This window comes from Silene latifolia, chromosome 5, assembly GCF_048544455.1.
Source record: "Silene latifolia isolate original U9 population chromosome 5, ASM4854445v1, whole genome shotgun sequence".
Classification (NCBI taxonomy): domain Eukaryota; kingdom Viridiplantae; phylum Streptophyta; class Magnoliopsida; order Caryophyllales; family Caryophyllaceae; genus Silene; species Silene latifolia.
This window is the reverse complement of record NC_133530.1, coordinates 32,530,837-32,538,283: the sequence shown is the minus strand read 5'-3', so window position 1 is coordinate 32,538,283 and position 7,447 is coordinate 32,530,837.

The following is a 7,447-nucleotide window of genomic DNA, read 5'->3' as shown; positions in this document are numbered from 1 at the left end:
GAGGTCACAAGACGGTCAACATCAACTCTGGCCAATCCAAGCAAGTCTCTAAACTTATTCTTATACCCTTGAGAAGTGCAGGGAATAGCAGGCAAATGTTCCTGATCCCAACCACCAATCGCAGCAATCTCCTCAGGAAATAGGCAAGTGTCTCCTCCAGGAAAGGCAAATACGTCATGATTAGGGTCCCAATAGTCAAGAGAAGAATCGAGAAACGGTTTGACTACCTTGATCAATTTCAAGCTCAAAAGTGCTCCAAAATTATAAGCACCCATGTCATACTTCTCCACACTAGAGAACTCATTTGTCCACTCTTTTAGACGAATTTCAAGAGTATTCATGATGTAGGCTTATTTTGGGAGTTTTTCTGTAATTAGACGAAGAATTATGTGAATAAAACCTCCTTCGACGTCTCTATTTATACTAAAAGTTGTTTCCTAAAATCCGTCAGAACGGACACACTGGGGAACAGGCGCAGCAGGTGCTGCGCCTCTTCGAAGGGACGCAGCTCTTGCTGCGTCTCTTCCTCAACTCTTTTTCTACGCTTTTCCGCGTTGGATGTTTCCTAAATTCCTCAACGAATAATTTCCTATTCATACGGGTTATTATTTTGGTAAATGCGTCAGGTTACCATATTTTGTGTTTCCTAATTTTCCGGGCATGCATCTCGAGACGATATCAACATTTTCGTCATTTTAGCACACTTTTACATTTCTTTTAAATTTTCTTTTTTCGGGAATCATTTCACCAGTTTAATTTCATTTATTCTTTTTTACATTTTTGATATTTAATTATATCATTTTTTCGAACTTTACATTTCTCTTTTACTTTTTTCCTTTTGGAGAATCATTTCACTCTCCACTTCAAACTTATATGTTTTTATATTTTCTTTTTTTAGGGGGTAACCCTCCCTACCGTCCGGTCATTTTCGACCAAATTTTTGCATTTTTGCCATTTCCGACCAAATTTTTGCATTTTCATTTCTGGTCATACTTTTTTTTCATTTTCGAGTCATTGTTTTGCGCTAATTTAGGCCATATGTACAAATATATGTTAAATGTGATTTCTGTGTAAATTTCGGCAGCATGACGGCGTAAACCGTCATCTACCAAACATGTTCAAAGCTAACCTGCAGGTACAAACAAAACAACCCATCAGCAAAGGCACTCAGGCCATCATATATACGACCAAAAAAGGAATATGTACACCAAACTGGGGGCTCGAGCCCCAAGACAAAATCCAAATGTCCAAAAATGTATAAATGTACAAAAATACAGCCAAAAACAAGAAGCAACGCGGAAGCTATTGCTCGTCGCCGTCTAGCTCAGCAACTCTCGCCTCGAGAGCAGCAACCTCGGCGTCGCGGACCTCGAGCTCCCTCAGCAAGCGAGCCGTTTCCTCTCGGGACTGGGCAAGCTCGCGCTCCCTCTGCGAACAAAAAAGCTAACTCATGTCAGTCATTTCAAGCATAAAGGAAAATTAGAAAACTCAAAAATAAAGTAAACGGAAGGTTCATACCTGACGTCCTCGGCCACCAGCGAGTGCCTCGACGGCGGTAGCCCGCAGCCGATTGGCTACCCACCACAAAGCCACGAACCGGGATGGCGCAACCTGCATTTCAAAAAGAAAATGTTTAGCAATTGAGCAAATGTGAGCAAATGTGTTCTTACACGAAAACTATACAGGCTAGAAGACTCACCCTCCGAATCAGATCCTGCCAATCGTCCAAGCCAGCATCTCTCACCGCCACGTCAAAGTCACGTAGCTCGGAGATCGTCGTCATCCCCATCTTGTCGGTGTACTCAAGGGTCTCGGGGTACTCTGGGGGCTCGATGCCCGCCGCCTCGACCTCCTACAAGATCAGATGATTTCCGTTAACCGATGATCCTTCATCATATGCTCAAACAATCAAAATAAAAGAGGGCAAAACACTTACCACAACCGGCCAGTACGTCAACCTCCCGTAGAGGAACGCCGAGTAGTCCTCACCAGGAAGGAGGAGGGCGTCACCACCGACGCCAGCCAGGTCAGCCTCATTCTCAGCCTCAGAAGGCTACCTAAACATCATCCGAGAAGGATCGATGGGAATCGTCAAGACATCCCGAGAGCACTGCCGAGCCAAGCGCTCGCCCAAGTACCACACAGGACCCATCGACGTCCTCAGCAGCAGCCGACTCGAGCTCCTAGGCCGAAGCACCTCAGCCACAAAAAGAGGAGCGCCAGCGTACTCCTCCTAAGACCTAGGCACCCACTAGAAAAGCAAACGAAGGGTCATTCTTATGATCAGTTCTAAAAGAAAGAGAAAGTAAGACAGACAAATGTAAAGCAAAATACTCACGTCGTCCAACTGAAGAGCGTTCACCTCCCGCCGACAGACGTCGTGGAAGGAACGCCGACTTCTCGTGCGGCACATCACCCAATCCCTCACGACGGGATAGGCCTTCTCCACCGGCTCCGTCCTCTTGGGCGCGAGGCTCGGAAAGTAGGAGTACACCCACGCCTGTAAATATAGATAATCAACAACGATCTTTCGTGATTTGATAAGAAAAAGAGATGATCTTTCATGAGAAGAAATGAAGGTTCATACCTCCAACAGCAGTCCAGGGCCGACAGCAGCAGGAGAAGTTCCCTTCTCCATCAACTCCGGACGAACCATGGCCCTCATGAAGCGGATGAGGACCGCAAAACCAGCAGTGACCCAGTCCCAACGGCCTAGGGAGCTCAGGTCAGAAAGGAAGGGAAGGAGCTTCGTCGAAAGCCTCTCGCCCTTGTCTCCGAGGTAAATCAAAGACAGAAACCACCAGAGCCACAAGCGGACTCTCTACTCTGCAGTGCAGGGAGGAGGAGCCGTCTATCTCCCCTCGATCACCACCAACGTCGGGGTTTTCCCCGCGAAGTAGTCCCGCACGTAAGAACTAGGAACCAAGCCAGGTACCGCAGCCGCCTTCGACGCCAAATTCCAGCCGATCAGCCTCCTGGCTTTCGCCGAGTCGACCCTCATGGCCGTCTCCGGCCACTCCACCACCTCAGTTCCACACGGCAGACCATAAATCATGTCGTAGTCCTCCAACGTGACCCCCACCTCACCAAAAGGCATGTGAAACGTGGAGGTCGTGTCCCAAAACCGGTCCAAGAACGCTCGGACGAGACTGAGGTTAGCCCGAAGCTTCCTCCTCGCAATGTCCTTCCAGGCCTGCACCAAGGCGCCGAACGCTCCCCGCTCGATCATGGCCTGCTCCTCAGCCGACAGCCTCTCGTAGCACCTCATCGCTGTCGTGTAGCCCGAAAACGACCTGATGTTCTCGGCCTCCTATGTTGATTTGAAACAAAAGCTATCTTTAGCTCAAATGAAGGAGAAAAGGAATGACAAACAGAAATGAAAAGAAGATGAATGAAGAGTTATGAATCCTGTTTACCAAGCTCTTCACCGTCCTCTAGGACAGATGACCCTCCGCAGCCTAGAGCAGGTGCCTAGTGTCCCAGCCCACGCAGGTGCTCCTCTCAGCTGGCGACCACCTCGTCCAATGTTGGCCCGTCTCGGGGCCTCCTCCTCCTCCTGGACCTCGTCCTCAGCAGCCATCACCGCAGCGGTGAAAGCCTCCTCCAACGCCTCCTCAAGCACCTGAGAAGGGTCAACGGCAGTGTCTATGTCCATGGGAGCCCTCCCAGACGTAGAAGCCTCATCACCTACAAAATTAAGGCAAATTTAGGCCGCGTCAAATGACGACAAGCCTTGATTAGGGGATTTTCGAGTTTTAGGAGCTCCGAAATCGCTCTTTTCTTGCCATCTTTGTCAATTCTCCCACAAACTCGTCCGCTCATGTGATAATTTGGGTCAAGTCAAGCCTAAGTTGAAGCCTAGTCATGGGTTTGAGTAGGAATATCAAAAGCATTTCGTTATCAAACAGCATGCTTGGTGGCAGTATTCACCTTCTTTTCAGTCTAGTTGGACTTGGAGGCAACTGTGCAAAGTCAAGGATATTCTTGCTCCTGGTTTTGTTCAGTGGCTGCAGGCTCCATATTCTATCTCTCTGGTTTATAAATGGCTCTCTGGATCTCAGGTAAATGTTCATTGGAAACCTTATGTCTGGAATAGGTTGGCTCTACCCAAGGTGAATTTCATTAACTGGTTATTCATACAAGGTAGGCTCCTTACCAAAGATAGGTTGGCTAAGTTTGGTGTGATCAATGATGGTATGTGCTTCCTGTGTGGTAATATGCAGGAGACATCACTGCATTTGTTTTTTGAATGTCCTTTTAGTTTGAGATGCTTACGGTTGCTGCAAACCTGGCTTGGTTTTTACTGGACTGCGGATAATATTGATAACAGCCTAAAATGGAGAGGCAAGTCCCTGCTGCGTAAGAAACTCATTCTTGCTGCTCTTGCTAGCTTGGTGTATTATATATGGGAGGTCTATAACAAGTGCAGATTAGGTGAATGGGTTCCTCGGCCTGAGAATGTTCGGAAGCGTATCCATGATACTCTTCGTGGAAGAATGCATATGCTACAACTGGAGAAAGTTCCTAGTAGGGATATGGTATGGGTTCAGGATGTCATTTTGTGCTAAGTTATGTATTGTTGTGATGAAATTGCTATAGTTTGGTGTATGTACTTAATTGCAAAAGTTTTAATGAGAAGATTCACATTTCACCAAAAAAAAAAAAAAGTGTCCTGAAAAAGCCGTCACAAATCAAAATTCCGAGATGGTAGAAAGTTTACCCATCACACAAGGATTCCAAATATCAAGTTTCGTCACAAATGGGCAATCCTAAGGCCATTTTCGAAGCGATTTACGGTTTAGCTGTGAAACCGTCTCAATTTCACTCAAATGCTCAAAACCCAACGAAAATTCGAAACAAATACATGGTTCTGATCCTTATATTACCAATTAGCCATTTACAAAGTCAATTTTGCAAGGCAAGGTCATTTGGGGGAAAAGCCCCAAATTTTCGACTAATTAGGGTCAAAAACCCTAATTTTGTCGATCCTATTTGAGCAAATACAGAAGATAAATGCAAGATTGATACACATACCTCGATTAGTCATGGCAAATGCAAGCTTTTGGATCAAATTTTGACGGAAATGGTTGGAATTTGAGAGAGTAATTGAGATTTTGTGTTTCGAATAAATGAAATGAAACCCCTGTTTCATCGGGTTTTTACGCAGAAAAGACACGCCCAGGGATTGAACGCAGCGGTGTTGCGCCTCTTCCAAGGACGCAGCTCTTCTTTGCGCCTCTTCCTCAAAGATCCCTTCATACGAGTTTTCAAAAATTCGTTATGAGTTCGTTATTTTTGTGGGCCCATCTTTGGTGCGCCTCTTCCTTGATGCTACATCACATATTTGGTCCGTTTGACGTATGTTCTTCACCCGGATCCACATCCTCCAAGCCAACAACAAATTATCGCCTTATTTTCTTACACAAGACCTAGCTTTTCACAACGAGCATTCCTTCTTTGATAGGTGTTTCGACACGCCTTTATTAAGTTCCCCCAGCGAGAGTACACGGATAGACTTTCCCTCTCGAGACATGGAGATCAGTTCCCGATTAAATTCCCCAGCGAGAATTCACGACCGACAGTCACTTCCTCTCGAGACATGGAGATCAACATCGACCCCAAATTCTTCCAAAGTTTATTTGAAGCTGAACACAAACAGATTTCTCCCAGAAGTTTCAGACTGTGTCCTGCTGTCTTTCCTCAAAATCATCGTTTTATTCCCCAGGCGAACCTTCATATCTCTTAGGTAACCCTTTTCAGGATAAACCCTTCAGATTTTTCAGAAACTTACCTTAATCCTTCAGACAACCCTTTAGATAACCTTTGGGATAATCCTTCCTTCAGCCTTTCCTTTAGTGAGAGACAGCCTTCAGAGTTAGCCTTCGAAAGCGTTAAGAAGTTTCTTCAGAATCCCTGCGACCCATAATGCCTTCAGACACCAAGTAATCTTCAGACCAAAGAGCTTTGCCGAAGCGTCTTCAGTCCCGTTTCACCCAGGGGTATCTCAGGTATGGTCTCTTCTTATGGCTGGCGAGCTTCCTTACGTAGTCTAATGGACTTTAAACGACCCTCCCCGATAGTCGACAGACTCTAAAATATTCCCGACGACAGGTCCTTGGTTCAGACCCCTTGAGCCGCCTCGCGTCGCCATAGTCGTCAGGTTGTAATCTTCGATTGACCTGATGGCTATACTTTGACTTTCGCCTTGTCCAAGCCTCAGTCAAAGTGGGGGCTCTGTAGATACCTCATTTCTGCACCTCCCGCAAACCACCCGGTGATGATTGGGTCGCATGTTTGGTACGCGGAACGATTTGTGACAGTTCGTAAGTTTATCGTCAAGTGATCGCTCAAACATTTATGTCTACCTCTTAAATGTCATCTACGTGCCGATGCGGTTGTTTTGACAGCAATTAGAGTACATTTGGAGTCCGGACCTAAAACCGTCTTCATTTTCTGACAACCATTAAAATGCCGAGTCGGAATGTTCTGGAATGTTCCGGATATTTCTATTTCATATTTTATAAATCTTTTAGTCTTTGGTAAACAATTTCCCGTAATATTCACACAAAATATTAAGGAAAACCAAATTATTTCGTTATTCGATAAACTAAACACAGAAATCTTTCTTCCGCAGGAGGAAACCACTTGGGAATAGACGCAGCAGGTGCTGCGCCTCTTCCAAGAGACGCAGTGCCTGCTGCGCCTCTTCCCAAGTCCTTTTCTGCGTATTTTTCGTATCTTTTCATATCGTTTCGAGATTCACTTCCAAAGTCTCTCCGAAAAACCCTACTTCCTCCACGTGATTAGTATAAATAGGAGCCTTCGCTCCTCATATTTCTCACGCGAGTGCCCGCCCTTCTCTTCTCCCTTTGCATTCTAGACCACGTTCTTACTTTTTGGCGTCTACGTGCTTGAACTTTCGACCACGTAAGCTCGGATCTTTCTGAGTACCAGCCTCGTTTTGCATGACCTACCAATTTGACCAACTACACCATAATCAACTTTAATCAACTTTATTCGGTTTCCTCTTACGAGGGCACTTTCGTCTACATTCGAGTCGAGCATCACTAAACGTTAACTTAGTTCATCTCGTTTCGTCAAACATGTAAGTCTGAGGGTGTAAATCTCTCTTTCACTTATTTTTATTTATCTTTTGTAATCATATTGTAAGGTTTATGTCGAAAATACAATTAAAACCGATTTATAAAACCATGCTTTAAATCCTTTTTTACGGATTATCAGAGGACAACCGTCGAGAAAGGACGCAGCAACCGCTGCGCCTCTTTGAAGGGACGCAGTACTTGCTGCACCTCTTCGTGAGGCTGCCGCAGTTCCTGCTTCCTTTCTTCTTCCTTCGTCTTTTGTTAGTTCGTTCGTTTCTTTTGCTTTCTTTTGTTTCTTATTTTAATGTAACAATCCGAACATAATAATTTGACATGTATATTGT